Here is a 16,783-nt window from a genome sequence, read left to right as displayed (position 1 = left end):
CATTTAGATGGACTTGAAAATGTCTTGCATTTTGTTTCATTAAACCTTTTATTACAGTGTCACTATAGTAAATGTCCACCTTAACTACATCTATGGTATCATTATATCAGTACCTGGATAATGTAAATGTAACATACCCATGAATGTATTTTATAGAAGCATTTTATTGCTGAAAATATTTAACATTTATAAAATGCATTAACTATTTGAATTTGCCTTTCATTTAGTTACAGTAAAAGTGAACAATAAACACAATATTGTATTGTATTAAAGTTGAGAATGTAAAATGTTATTTTTTCCCCCTATTCTTTAAAGAAACTTATTTTCACATGGAATTTTATCTCATCTCTTGGTTTGTAAAAATAATACTTCATCATATCGATTTGTGTAGTTATATTTCACTATAATAGATTGCCTCTGTAACTGGATATATTTTTTTCTCACAATTAACTGATTTTTATACTGTTGTGCAGTAGTTTGGGGACTACATTTGTCTTTGACACTAAATATTGGAATATGATTACAAAATCGAGTACATTCATTATGCTTTTATTTATATTTATTTTAATTCCAAGAGTTCAAATGGTGAAGAATGGTATAAATAAGTGATTAAATGTATACCTTTAATATACTACATATCTACTGTAAATGTTAGAAGCACTTTAGTAGATGCAATTATATCTCTTTCAAATATATTTATGCATCAGTTTAAAACACAAAGGAGTCTTTCGTTGTAAAATGTGATTTTTATTATATTTAATTAGATTAATTATATATTTAAGGAATCTTTCTCGTCAGCCGGAACCGAAGGAGATCTGTCGTCATTTACCATAAATGGACAAGTAAGCGTGACGCATCTGTTCAGCTGTGTTGTGATTGGCTGTGACTCTATCGCAGAACTCGCTGTGATTGGACTACCTTTCAACCCATATAAAACGGCGCTTTATCTTACAAAGTTTGTTTTAGTGTGAATATTACGTTACTCATACATTAAGTTAACTATAAAGTGTTTCCATGTTGTGAGAAATTACTCCTTTACCGAGATCCCAACCCTAACCCTAGCTTCTCAATGAACTACAGCGCCATGTTTCCCGTTCATTGATAGAATGACAGAGACATATGGGTAATGTAGTTTAAAACGTTTAGTAAAGAAATGATAAATGTTAAAATAATAAGATCTTTAATGGACAACTCGATATCTAAATATGTTTATTTTGCAAACATTTATTACATATATGAGGGACAGGCTGAAATTTAATATTTTACTGTAATCACTATTAAAAAACCTTTATGCCAGCTTTCCATGTATGTCTGAAAACTGTGCCCAACATTATTTAGTAATCATAGCATAAGCAGTTGTCCTGTTGATTTTCTCTTTGATACGCTAACCGGACTTTGTGTTACAGCCATTTGAAATGTGCATTTTTTTTGCTCTTCCAGGGGCCGGTACTGGCCCCTTGGGGGTGGAAGGGCATTAAAATCTACACAGGTGTGTACTCCTCATCATGGATAACAAACGTTGTTGAATCACATTTAAATATTGCAGTATTTTATCATTTCCTCATTTTCCATTCTAACATCATGCTTGTATAGGTTTTTGATGGGTATTGTGAGACCATCTGATGAAATATGGAAATATTATAACAAAATGTTGTAATACAATAATAATAATAATAATAATTGATTAATTGAATAGTAGTTGATTATTTCTTTGCTTTTTTTTTGTATGAACACCAATAAATATAATGGATGAACCCACAACAACTTGCCATTATCCAGCTGCCAGTGTTGGCAGTAAACTAAAAACTATTTATATTTACACTTCACTATTACTTACACAAGGATAATGCACTATTCAGTAAAATAAGAAACTGTGCCAAAATGTCATTATCACCCCCTCTTCTTGCTCCTCACATGCCTGACATCAGTAATGTCCAGCTGTCATTTTGAATGCAGTAGTAGATGTACCAGAATGATCAACATCCATCTTCTTCAGTTCTGCTTGAAGTGTTTGTGTCAGTATAACCCACTGCAGCCTCTCTTTATTCACATTCCTTCCCTTTATTTATCTGGAAACTGCCATCCTTGTCACAACATGAAAGTATATGCAACTTTTGGTGCATTGTTGTCCCAAACAATCATGGAAATTATATGTCATTTTTTTAAATTATGAAATAAACTCAGCTTAGTTAAATTGTATTTACTCTACCAAACACCACGGTCACCATAATTTATTACACAACACTTTATTGGAGGATACAGCATAAGGTTGAAATTTGCATAAAGACAAATGAGATTCAAGATAAATAAAAACGTGTCTTCAAAAATACGTTAACGTCATAATAATCCATTCACAGACTTTACTCCTATTGCACAAATGAGCGCCACAGAATCCCATCCAGTCAACTATGATCCAGAAAACAGATTTGATATTGAGTTTAAAATAAAGATTCATTATCACAGCTGAACTGGGTTCTTGCTCTTCCCTGTACATGTCTCTATCATGTTCATGTTCTTCTTCTTCTAAACAGTTTGTTCAGTTGTACTCTACAGTACAACTGATGACCAGAAGATGTGATCACTGATGTGCTGTAGCTTTTTCTCAACCAGAGGAAGAAGTCTTAACATCCCATTGTCAGGCGTTCTTCAGTCCTGGTCTAAAAGTAAAACAAAAAAACACACAATTCAAGTTAAGTAGTTTAATGGACAGCCAGGTCAGCTTATGTTCTGCATGATTTAAACAGTGGTGGGCTACTCTGGCCCTCAGCGTCCACGGTCCTGCAGATTTAGCTCCAACCTCAAACCCAACTGCCTGTAACTGTCTATAAGTACACCTGAAGACTTTGGTTAAAATTTTCAGGTGTGCTCAATTATGGTTGGAGGTAAACTCTCCACCTCAAAAAGGAGACAGCAAAAGGGCTAGAGTTGCCTGTTCCTGATTTAACTTTACAAAACAGCAGTACATAATATAATGCAGCACAGACTGTAAGCTAAGTACTGAACAAAAACTGTTTTACCCATATTAACAGCAACATGTTTTAAAAGATCTTTTAGAAAGGCATGCTCTCTTTTGAGCCTTGATTTCTTTCAGGACAACATACTCTTCTGTTTCTTGTTTCAAGAGCATAATTTGGTCAAAAACCAAGTGATAACCTGTACAATGTAAAATTGTTAAAATACTGCAATAAAAACTTTAAGGCAAGAATTAAGAATAGGCACAGGACTTACCGTACTCATGAAGAAGCCATGGCCATGCATAGTTTCTGCCTCTTGTGTTCCTCCGTAGCTGCACATCAGTCGTTTTTCCTCTAGGATCTTCTGTTAGTGACTTCACTTGCTATCTGTTTTAAAACACAAATACAATGTTTTAGGTCTGTGCAGTATAAGGCCTTATTTCAAGCCAAAAAAACTAGGTATTACACATAATTTAAAGAACATTTACTATTTAATTCCTATTATACTATATTATATTATATTAACTCATTATCTTCCAAAGCTTCCCTGTCTGCTTTTATCTAAAAAAACAAACAAACAAACAAACAAAAAAACAGAAGGAACAGTTTTTAAGAACTTTTTAAGAACTTAATAGTCCTTTGAGAGAACAACATTAAATTCTGTACTACATATTACAGCATTGCCTCAACACAAGACATACCAATGGACTTCTGTCTTCTTTGGGCATGAGATGGTCATGTTCCTTCCTCACCCTAAACAAAGGACTTCGATGAGCTTGCTTTGATATAAGGACTGGTCTTCCTTCTCTGCACAGAAAAACAAGAAAGTCTCTACTTACTCTGTGTGCAATTACTCTTGTTCTTAAAACATACAAATTGAGACAGTTATAAATAAGTTAATTTACCATACCATCCAGGAGAGCATTTGATGAGTAAATACTGATTTAAATATCTAGAAACTTTACCTGGAAAGGGCTGATCACGGCAGGTTTGCAGCGACTCACTAGTAGCTCTTGTGAGGGTCGGCTCTTAAAAGAGCTGTTGAGTTTGATGTTGTAAACTGCAAGTAATCCTGCAAGACAGAAAGGAAGGTAAATTTATTACATCACATTCAAGTTGTCAATTTACACATAACTGTAGGATTTCCTTCTGTAAAGAGTGTTGCATAATTAAATGTTAAATGCATTTATGTAATAAGTTCACTGATATGTGGGCATTTCCATGATTAAACATATGTCTTTAATAGCAAGCTATATTTATATTTAAAAGAATAAATAAAAAAATAACATGTTTCACATGCAAGCAGGACATTATCAGCAGTGTAACTGATTAGATATTGAATAGACATCAGATATTCAATTATTTTGAATATGACAAAATAATTGTATATCTGATGTCATGTGACAGGTCAAATGATAATTTCCACTCTTGCAAACAGAGGTAGTTATGAGGTGCGGAGAGACATCATGTATCATTGGAACATTTTGGGCCCAATCTGTAATCATTTTAAAGAATTCAATGGAATTAATATAAACTTTTATGTGTGGGACGTCCAACTGTCCAAGAAGGGGCACAACTGATTTACAAATAAGGTGATAAATATGTACAGGATTTGACTTTAATTTTAATTTACTGTGAGACTATTTAACAAATGCTTGATAAAATGTTTGATAAAGGGTTAAAAGCAACACATACATACCATTGCAATTATTTGCCTTTGCAGCTTTCTGTCTCCTTCATCCATTTCCGAAAGGCCCTTTTTGTCTTTTCAGCTAAAACAAGAGAAAAGAAAATATCATTATTTATAATATATAGGTTTATATATAAATATATATAGGAAAGAAGTTCTTATTGACCTTACAGTTTTTGGATTTAACATTATTAGGCATTAAAAGCATGATAAGTGTTGTGGTCACTCTGTATTTACAACAAAAATCACATTAAAACGACCAATACTGTGGTAAAAAGCATGGTAAGTGTTGTTTTTTACCGTGCTTCTACAACAAATACCATTTTGAAACTACACTTGTACTACTTTGAACCTGATATGAATATGTTATATATATTGTGCAATATATTGCACGTCACGTGACAGTGTTTAATCACCCTAGTTTAGTATTTAATATAGAAAGCAATGAAAAGCAAAACCTCAGCGGAGGTGACAGATATAATGCAGTGACTGAACATGAGGGAGCTAACGTTAATCTGATTAATATCTGCAAACAGAAAAGACATTATATCAAACATTAGAACAGCGTATTTACGACTACTTACCAACATCCAGCACACGCGAACTGATGCCAAATATCGCGATGTGTTCTGAAGGAGACTTCTTCAGCGTGAGAACGGTCAGGAGTGAGAACGGGTTGACATTCAGAGTGAATATTATGAAAATAGAATATATATTTCTCGCTAAAAATGTAATCAAACCTTATTTTTATGCAGAAACTAACTCAAAATATTGTTCATAGCAACCAAAACGTAGCAGTTTCACATTATTCTGGCGAGATCAGATAAATCTTTGCAACAACGCGCAAGCGAGTGATTATGTACATTCACTGAGTGAATATTATGAAAATAAATAATATATATTTTTTGCTTAAAATGTAATCAAACCTTATTTTGATGCAGAAAATAAAATATTGTTCATAGCAACCAAAACGTAGCAGTTTCACATTATTCTGGCGAGATCAGATACATCTTTGCAACAACGCGCAAGCGAGTGATTATGTACATTCACTGAGTGAATATTATGAAAATAAATAATATATATTTTTTGCTTAAAATGTAATCAAACCTTATTTTGATGCAGAAAATAAAATATTGTTCATAGCAACCAAAACGTAGCAGTTTCACATTAGCGAGATCAGATAAATCTTTGCAACAACGCGCAAGCGAGTGATTATGTACATTCACTGAATGAATATTATGAAAATAAAATATATATTTTTTGCTTAAAATGTAATCAAACCTTATTTTGATGCAGAAAATAAAATATTGTTCATAGCAACCAAAACGTAGCAGTTTCACATTATTCTGGCGAGATCAGATAAATCTTTGCAACAACGCGCAAGCGAGTGATTATGTACATTCACTGAGTGAATATTATGAAAATAGAATATATATTTCTCGCTAAAAATGTAATCAAAACTTATTTTTATGCAGAAACTAACTCAAAATATTGTTTTTTTCACTAAAAAGTAGAGAAACGTCCGCCATGTTTTTTGTTCTCACGGCCGGGCTCTCTAAAGTCACGTGACTTGGACGCAAAACAATAGGCAAAAAAAAATGTAACAGTCATACAATTTAAGGGCCATTATTGTAACCCCTCTACATTTTGCACTTTGGACCAACGTAGTCAGGATACGTTTTCATATGAGACTGGGTTGTTGATATGTGGGTGCTGAGATCTCACTCTCTGTCAGGAACTTGTTATAAAATCCACACAAACTTCCTCTGACTCATTAAGATCTATAAGTTATAAATAAATGCATGTGTCCCACTCGAAGATTTTTAGTTATTTATCAGAATCTGTAAACAGCGTTCATGAGTTCATTTGCCCATCTAGCTGAAATAAAGGTGAACAGTTATACGACTGCCGGCTGGTGTGATGATTGACATCTTACATTGACTAAAACTTACATTTAGACCCTCATTAGACACATGTGGAGTAATAATGTCTGACGGAGAGTGAACACTTGTACAGTATTTCTCTTCTGTGTCTCAGCAGGTGTGTTTATTAAATCTAAATGTCACAAATGTGTACTTTTTTATTTTTCAGCTGCTGTCTTTGCAAATGTAATTCAACCAGACAAGGTAGTTATTTTTTGAGGAGGGTTCATATATTACATTGTCCTGCATTTATTCCTCTTCAGTCGACTATCTGTATCTAACACAGTTAAACAAATACAATATATTATACAGTATACAGCAGCATATGAAAGTGAACAGCAGCAGGAAGTTCAGTGAGGAGGAAGTTCCTGTGTGTGTTTGTGACTGATCTGCAGTGACTTACAGCTCAAGCACTGAGAGCCTCAACAGAGAACTGATCTGATCTGATTCAACATGGACACATGCTTCATACTGATTCTCATTGTGGGGACAGGTGCGTTATTAATTAATTAATACAATTCTGTACATATACAATTACAATTTAAAAGCATCAAAAAGCATTTTTTTAAAGTAAATTATTCTTGCAATATCATTTTGTCAACCCTGTTTACACAAATCAAAAATCACTTTTTATTGTTGACAGGTTTGGTGACTGGAGACAACATTGAGCCAGATAAAGAGAGAGAAAAAAACACTAAAGAAACAGAAACTGTCAAGCTGAGCTGCTCATATAGTACAAATAGTGAATATGTTTATCTTTACTGGTACAGACAATATCCAAACAGAGAACCTCAATATTTATTATACAAAGGAGCACGATCACGGGGTGCTGAACACACTTCTGATCCTCACTTTCAGTCGACTACATCACGAACATCCACTGAACTCACTATTACTGATGTTCGTCTGTCAGATTCAGCTCTCTATTATTGTGCTCTTGAAGCCCAGTGATACAAAACATGAAACAATTCGTACAAAAACTTAAAGCCATTTTTCACTTTGAAGCTCTTATGAAAACCAAATCAAAACCTCAGATAATAACTGCAAACACCTGTGTGAGGCTGTGGGAACGGGATTTTAGAAAATGCATAAAAGGGCAAACAAAGTTAATAATGCTTAAAAGAGTTTAAGGTTGTGTTAAAATTGTGTGTTAAAATGTACTCTAGGTCTGCAACACTTGCAAAAAACTAAGCTTCCCAGTGTTAAATTTAAAGAATAGTTCACCCAAAAATGAAAATCCTGTCATTTCCTCAAGTTGTTCCAAACCTGTATGAATTTCTTTCTTCTGCTGAACACAAAAGAAGATATTTTGAAGAATATGGGTAAACCAAGTTGATGGACCCCATAGTATTTTTTTCCATATGGAAGATAACCTTATTTTAAAAGTTTTTATTTACATTCTGAAAAGCCTGACTCATTTGAAATAATGAACCGATATCTGAAAAACGTGAATTTGAATAGATTTTTTCAGATGTAGCATTTAATCTATCAAATACAACAAAGACATTTTTAGAATTTGTTTCATCTGCAGGTCACATACAGTACTCTAGTGTTCAAACGTTTGGGGTCAGTAAGATTTTTTAAAAACAAATTATTCATCAAGGATGCATCAAATTGTAAAGATGGTTTAGCCTGCCTGTGATTCAGATTATGTTGTCACTGTTTCTTTACAGTATGAATTTTTGAAAGTTAATAAGTCATATTGAAAGTTACAGTCATATGAACTTTATGAACATGTGAACTTGCAATCAATACATTTTGATCACAAGTAAAATTGTATTGCTACATAAATAATAGTGCAATAGATTGTCAAATGATTTTTGATGGAAACAATAATATGTTTAATAATTTTGTTTTAAAGCTTACTGTGACAAACTCTCTGACACCAAAATATGATCAAAGTTCATTTAAACTTATTACAAAATCCACTATACCCAATAATTATTTATTACCACTTAGAAATCACCTGTATTTTAACACTGATCAACAGATACATTTGTTTGAAATAACAGTAGCAGTAATGAGCCAGACCCAAAAAAACCTTCATTCAAAATAAAGCTGCTCTTTTGTCTTGAAGTATCAGAAGAGGAGGAACTCCAGATCTGACATGATCTAATCGAGTCTGAAAGAGACTGTGGATGAAACAATTCAGTCTGACTCTTCTCAGAGTGAACACTTGAACAATGAATCTTCATTCACTTATTCTGCTCTGTGTCTCAGCAGGTGTGTATATTTATGTGATTGATTATTTTTTGTTATATTAAAATAAAATAAATAAAATAAAAAGCACTAAAAAGCTACAAATGTACCTCTTTTTTTCAGCTGCTGTATTTGGAAATGTCATCAAACCAGATGAAACAAATGTAGTTGCTGAGAAGGGTTCAAGTGTTACATTATCCTGTAGTTATTCCTCTACAACTACAGATCCTCTCTTCTGGTACCGTCAGTGGAAGATCAGAACCTGAATTTCTTGTTTCCACCTACAGTACTGCAACAGGTCCTGAAGTATCTAAAGTAGATTCAAGATTCTCTGTTAAAGTTGAAAAAAAAGGAACAAAATCCACATGGATCTGATCATCTCCTCTGCTGCAGTATCAGACTCTGCTCTGTATTACTGTGCTCTGAGGCCCACAGTCACAGGAAACACAAGATCACTGTACAAAAACCTGTGACAATGAGAGAAACACAGAGAGTATAAAATATGTAATGAATCTAATGCTGTCATGTGTATTCTGTTCAGCTTCTGTTCTATTTCCTGTTTCCTTTGTCCTCATTTCCTGCCTCAAGTTTGTTTCTGGTTGTTAATTATTTCCCCGCACCTGTTCAGTTTCTACCTTGATGACCCAGTCTGTATATAAGCCCTGAGTTCTTATTCGTTCTTTGTCCTGTTTTGTTTATGGAAGAGGTTGTGTTTCTCTGTTATTTCTCCTGTGAACTCCCACTTGTATAATAAAGTGTTTCTTTGGGATCCTCTGTCATCGTGCACTTATAGATGGAAAAATTATTAAAACATAAAAATTTTAAAGTGATTTAAAAAAGAATTTGTGTGGCAGTATGAACGATAAATTACATTAAATTCCTAAAATACGGTCCTTTAATTCACCAGTCCCTTTAGAATATCCAGTTATTCAGAAAACAATTATCTTTCTTTATATTGAACTCTATGAGATGGCACTGTTTCAGTTATGCAATACTTGCAGTTAACCATAAGAGGGCAGTAGTTACTCAACATTTCCTTTGACAATACTGAAGCTTTATTGGGTATCCACAAGCTCCTCCTTGGATCATCATTATTATAACACTAAAAGTAAAATTCTCCCACTGCTGATTTATCTGAACTTCAAGGTTTATTCAGCAGTCATGTCACACAAGTTGAGGAATATATTTCTCTTCACACTCTTCATTCTTGGTATGAATTTTCATTTAATACAGCTTCATATTCATGCAAGTTGGTCATATTTTGAATCGTACTGTACATGAAATATTGTTAAACCTTCACAGAGTGCAGATCAGAGGACACAGTTGATCAGCCAGACAAACATGTGACTGAAGCTGAAGGAAGATCAGTGACATTACAGTGTAAATATAAAACAGATTCACCAGGAGAATATTTATTCTGGTACATTCAGAGAGCAAATGACTTTCCTAAATACATCCTGAGAAGAAGCAAATATGGAGGAGAAAATGGTACTGAGTTCCAGGAGAGATTTCACTCTGAACTTTCATCAAATTCAGTTCCTCTGAAGATCAAGAACCTGTGTGTGTCTGACTCTGCTGTGTATTACTGTGCTCTGAAGCCCACTGTGACTCAAACACATTCAACACTCACACAAAAACAGAGGAAGTGCTCATTTATGAAATGGTTCAAATCCACATGCTATTGACTTCTGTCTGACAACAATAACATGTATAATGTATAATTAAAAAGTTTTGCACAATGTGCTAAATATAAGCTAAAATTATCTTAAAATTATAATAAAATGGATTATTTCTTGACCTGCCTGAGTAGATATCACATTTACTAATTTAAATGTTTGGGTTTAAGCTTTGTGTATACAGGTGGATCTCAATAAATTCGAATTTTTCTGTAATTTAATTCAAAAAGTAAAACTTAAATATATTCTAGATTTATTAGACATAATGTAAAATATTTCCAGACTTTTTTGTTTTCATTTGTGATGATTACCGCTTGCTGCTCATCAAAAAATAATCGGAAAAAAATCAGTATCTCAAATTAGTAGAATATTTAATTTCAAATTCGATTAAATTATCATTCTCAGAGTATAAATACTGACTTTAGGTCAGTAATCCCAACAGCAGTTGTGGGGAAGTCTGCTGTCTTGACAGTTTAAGAACTTAGGAGAGCTTGAAAAGGAGCCCAGCCAGCACAGCATGGTGGGGCCCAGATGGGTGTCACCTGGGCAGCCTAACTGGGGCCCAGACATTTTTGTCCACGGTTTCCATGGAGGCCCCACATGGGTTAGCCCAGATGAACTGAACACTGCTCAGTGTTCACACTACAGGCTGTTAAATGTAACACAGAAACTTGCTGGAGTTAATCAGATAATTAGGTGATAATGAGCAGAATCACTGAAGGACAGAGGAACAACAAGAACTACAACTTCAGCCACAGCCTTAGCTGAAATCAACTGAAGATAAAAGACATTAAATCTCTCAAGATCTGATTAAACATCTCCACAAACAGCATTACCAGCTTCACTTATTACTAACCAGACTGACTTTATTTCTGATATACATCTACAAAAGTTGTTATTGAGAATTACCAGAGGTTTAGATGTTGATGATTTGTTGAAAATAAGTTTGGTTTGATGTCACCGTGATCGAGGTCAGCGCTTACTTCAGTTAGGCAGTTTGACTCTTGATTGTTTTAGTAATAATGTTTCTTTGCCTGCGCTTGCTGTTTGTTATGGCAAGGAAAGAGACAATGTGTTTAGCTGTTGTCAGCTGTTCAATCATATGAATCTAGTTGTCATAATTTTATGGCTTTGTTCACTGATCTAATGACTGACCTTTATATGAAATTTTTTTTTTATTAATTTTGTGCTGGATCTTCTCCAGAATAACTAAAAAAAAAAAAGTTACAAAAACCAGAGCAGAAGAATAAATCTGAAAAATATGATGTACATTAAATCCTTTAAAACAACTGCAACATTTATTCACACACAGACATCAAGAATCAGCGTATGATTCTCAACAATGGTGACATGCTTCATGCTGCAATGCATTCTGGGAGCCTCATACAAAACTCATCCATGGCTCCCAGAATGCATTGCAGCATGAAGCATGTCACCATTGTTGAGAATCATACGCTGATTCTTGATGTCTGTGTAAGTAAATCTTGCAGGAGGTTTGAAGTGTTTAGTGAACAATATATTTCTCCGACTTTATGATTAAAACATTTTTATTGTTGTAACTCAAGAAAAGATCCAGCACAAAGTTAATCATATTTTGCTCATAAAAAGCTCAGTCGTTAGATCAGTGAATTAAGCCACTAAATAGCTATATTTTTGCTGAAGCTGACCACATTGTCTCTTGTTTTTCTTGCCATAACAAATAGCAAGAGCAGACAGAGAAACACTAAAACAGTCAAGAGACAAACTGCCTAACTGAAGTAAGCGCTGACCTCGATCACGGTGACATCAAACCAAGAGTATTTTCAACAAATCGTCAACATCTAAACCTCTGGTAATTCTCAATAACAACTTTTGTAGATGAATGTCAGAAATAAAGCCAGTCTGGTTAGTAATAAGTGAAGCTGGTAATGCTGTTTGTGGAGATGTTTAATCAGATCTTCAGAGATTTAATGTCTTTTATCTTCAGTTGATTTCATCGAAGGCTGTGGCTGAAGTCGTAGTTCTTGTTGTTTCTCTGTCTTTCAGTGATTCTGCTCATTATCACCTAATTATCTAATTAACTCCAGCATGTTTCTGTGTTACATTTAACAGCCTGTAGTGTGCACACTGAGCAGTGTTCAGTTCATCTGGGCTAACCCATGTGGGGCCTCCATGGAAGCCGTGGACAAAAATGTCTGGGCCCCAGTTAGGCTGCCCAGGTGACACCCATCTGGGCCCCACCATGTTATGTTGGCTGGGAGTGGACTGAAGCTGGAGTCAGTGCATCAAGAGCCACCACACACAAGCGTCTTCAGGAAATGAGCTACAACTGTCACATTCCACTTATCTAGCCACTTCTGAACCGAAGACAACATTAGAAGCGTCTTACCTGGAACTGGACTGTTGATCAGTGGTCCAAAGTCCTCTTTTCAGATGAAAGTAAATTTTGCATTTCATTTAGAAATCAAGGTCCCAGAGTCTGGAGGAAGAGTGGAAAGGCACAGAAACCATGTTGCTTGAAGTCCAGTGTGAAGTTTCCACAGTCGGTGATGATTTGGGCTGCCATGTCATCTGCTGGTGTTGGTCCACTGTGTTTTCTGAAGTCAACGCAGCCATCTACCAGGAAATTTTAGAGCACTTCATGCTTCCTTCTACTGACAAGCTTTATGGAGATGCTGATTTCATTTTCCAGCAGGACTTGGCACCTGTCCACACTGCCAAAGGTACCAAAAGCTGGTCCAATGACCATGGTGTTACTGTGCTTGATTGGCCAGCAAAATCGCCTGACCTGAACCCCACAGAGAATCTATTGAGTGTTGTTATGAGGAAGATGAGAGACACCAGACCCAACAATGCAGATGAGCTGAAGGCCGCTATCAAAGCTACCTGGGCTTCATTACACCTGAGCAGCACCACAAGCTGATTTGCCTCCACTTGCCTCCATGCCATGCCACATTGATGGAGTAATTCATGCAAAAGGAGGCCCAACCAAGTACTGAGTGCATAGAAATGAACATACTTTTCAGAAGCCTGACATTTCTGTTTAAAGTATCCTTTTTTTATTGATATTATGAAATATTCTAATTTATTGAGATTGGTGGGGTTTTGTTAAATGTGAGCCAAAATCATCACAATTAAAAGAACCAAAGAATTAAAGTAATTTATCTGTGTGCTTTGGATTTATTTAATACACGAGTTCCACAATTTGAGTTTATTAATGAAATAAATGAACTTTTCCATTACATTCTAATTTATTGAGATGCACTTGTATATGAGAGGATGAAAAGGGAGGAGTTTAACATCTCAGATGATCTTGTTTTGCTAGACTGTCACAAAGCTCAGTCCTGCTGCAGTGAACACACACATGTACAATGATACTTCATTCAGTCATTCTGATCTCTGCCTTGGCATGTAAGTGTATTTATGTATGTTTTGCATGCATTTGCATTTCTAATTTGAGAATATAATATTTTGTCAAGTTCTTTTCTCATCTTAGATGCTAAATGAGCTTTATTTAATTATCCACAATGACAAAGTGACATTAAAATTAAATATAATTAGTTATAATACATTATTCAAATTACTGTAATCATTCAATTTCAAAACTAAAACTATTTGAACATTACAAGTTGTTATTTTGCTCTTTTCAGGTGTGAGTTTTGGAGATGAAATCACACCAGACAGCACTGAAGAGTCTGCTGCAGAGGGTTCAACTCTTACATTATCCTGCAGTTATTCATCTGCAGATTATCTATACTGGTACCGTCAGTATCCCGGATCAGCTCCTCAATTTCTTGTGCTTATAATAGAGGGTGTGAAAGACACTGAGACATCTAAGGTAGATCCCAGATTCTCTACTCAGACCAGAAAAGAAAAACAAGCCACAAAAGAGATGAATCATGTGGATCTGATCATCTCCTCTGCTGCAGTATCAGACTCTGCTCTGTATTACTGTGCTCTGAGGCCCACAGTCACAGGAAACACAAGAACACTGTACAAAAACCTGACACAGCTGAAGGTGTACAAATAATTTCTTTCCATAAAAAAATCTTAATTAAAGGTAGATTATGAATTAATAATATATAAATATGTGAAGGTAAAAAGTGCAGCAGTGACATGATAGATTATGAATCTTTTTTTTTTTTTTTTTAAATAAACTTAATGCTATTATTGCTATTCATACACACTGCACTTTTATGATGTTCTGCAAACCACAAATTGATTGTTGTTTTAAATAGAATGTAACTTGTTTTTTTGTGTCTAAGCTGGGGCAACTGTACAAGACCATAAAATTAATACCGGATTTATAGATCTACAGTACTGTAACAACCAAAGTTTGAGGAATTAATCCAGATCACATTCTGTTTGAGTTCTGAACATTTTTCTTGTACAAGTCAGTAAGTAACCACAAGAGGGTGCTATGAGCTACAGCATATGAATAGTGATGACACTGTGGACTATGAAACAGATCTGATCTGCTCTTTCATTTAGATCTCTGGAGGAGGGAGGGTTTAAAGCTTTGACATCTGATGTGATCTTGATAAGTGTCTGTAAGAGAAGTCTGTTCAACAGAACATAAGGAACAAACACAATGATGCTCCATTCTTTTATTCTGCTTTCTGCATTTGCATGTAAGTATTATAAAAGTCTTTTGAGTATTGCATCTGTCTATTTTTGAGCAGCCAGAATTGCTCATTTCTGCTCAAAATTAAAAGTGTAAAAAGTCTATTTCTTTACATTGTACAGTACACTGTATGTTATGCTGATACATCTAAAATGATTCAATTTATCTACTTTTGCAGATGCAACATATGGAAATGAAATTAAACCAACTAAAACAGAGGAGTTCAGTGTCGAGGGTTCAGGTGTTACATTATCCTGCAGTTATTCATCTGCATTTAATCTTCACTGGTACCGTCAGTATCCCGGATCAGCTCCTCAATTCCTTGTGCTCATCTCAGACGGTGCAAAAAAACCTGAGAAGTCTTATGTAGATTCCAGATTCACTACTGAGATCAGAAAAGAAAAAGAAAACCATGTGGATCTGATCATCTCCTCTGTAATACAGGCACACAACATCAATTACTGTATTACAGTTTTCCTCAACCGATTAGACATTTCTCCAAACTCACTGTTCTCAAAACAGATAACACAGTAATCTGAACACTTTGTAATTGTCCTTAACAGGTTGTAAATTTTCCTACATGTCATGCAAATTACAAATCACATGCATTATTTTCTTAAATCACAGCGCACAAAATTCCCAGATGTTTTCACAGTATACAGCCAACCAAAACTTTAATATATCAGGTGAAAACAATTACAGCGCTTTTTATTGGTTTTACAAGAATCACAATCATTTGTGCACCATTTTTCCAAACACAACAAACAAAACTCTGTACTTGTTAAATTCTCAGTTGCACTTGGAATGATCTCAATTAGCCTCAAATAAATATCTGCTGAGTTAATAATACACACAACACAGGAAACACTTCCTAATTGTTTAATTGTTTTTGATTACAAAAACTATAAAGGGAAAAAGAAAATCAACAACAAAAGAAGAAGAATATGAAAAGGAAGAGGTGTAAGAGTGAGAGGTTTTGGAGAGGATAGAGAATATTGAGAGGGAGAGGAACACTGGAAGAGGAAGAAGAGATGAGGGGACACAGAAAGGCTTCTAAATTGTTTAAACCCTCTCAGTGATATCCACTTTATGGGAGATCAGGAGCAAACTGAGTGAAATTGTGTAGTTGTGTGTGACACTGTCCACTTTGACCATTCAGCACTGGACCATTCAATCCAGGATCTGCGTGTGTCCAACGGGATTACTGTGCTCTGAGGCCCACAGTCACAGGAAACACTGACACAGCTGAATGCCTTACTAAACAGACTGAAGCACATAACAATAGAAAATAATCACATTCTGCCAATTCAGACACAAAACAAAAGTCAGATGGAACAAAAAGAAACATTTATAATGAGATATAATAACTTTGTACAAACCCAACATTAAAGGTATTATATGTGCTGTAATGAAAGGTGCATTTCACAGTGTAACTGCTAGACGCATTTATAAAGAATAAAACATTAAAATATACAAGGAAAAAAGAAACATAAAATATAAAAAGAGTTTTTACTCTTCAAATATTTTTGAAGGTTTTGTTTCTATAATAATTGAATTATAAACTCAACTGTAAACTGTCGAACAGCTTCATCTCAACAGAGAGCAGGAAGTTCCTGAGTGACTTTATGACTCAGTTCCTCCTGAGTAACTGCAGAAACTCAGAGCATCAACACAACTGATCTGACTTAGAGAACATGGACAGACACTTGGTTCTGATTTTAATCATGACTTCAGGTAAA

General features: G+C 34.7%; 1 long non-coding RNA gene across 1 annotated transcript; it reads right to left on the bottom strand.

The window, feature by feature from the left end:
- Window positions 1-2,236: 2,236 nt before the first annotated feature.
- On the bottom strand, window positions 2,237-5,310 carry LOC137003622 (uncharacterized). The gene is made up of 5 exons (XR_010892012.1): window positions 4,654-5,310; window positions 3,920-4,026; window positions 3,656-3,761; window positions 3,229-3,341; window positions 2,237-2,657 (listed from the first exon to the last, which is right to left on the bottom strand). It is a non-coding gene; the product is annotated as an uncharacterized lncRNA (long non-coding RNA).
- Window positions 5,311-16,783: the final 11,473 nt, after the last annotated feature.

The sequence above is a fragment of the Chanodichthys erythropterus genome, chromosome 16, assembly GCF_024489055.1.
Source record: "Chanodichthys erythropterus isolate Z2021 chromosome 16, ASM2448905v1, whole genome shotgun sequence".
NCBI classification, from domain to species: Eukaryota; Metazoa; Chordata; class Actinopteri; order Cypriniformes; family Xenocyprididae; genus Chanodichthys; species Chanodichthys erythropterus.
This window is presented reverse-complemented; position numbering and strand designations above follow the sequence as displayed.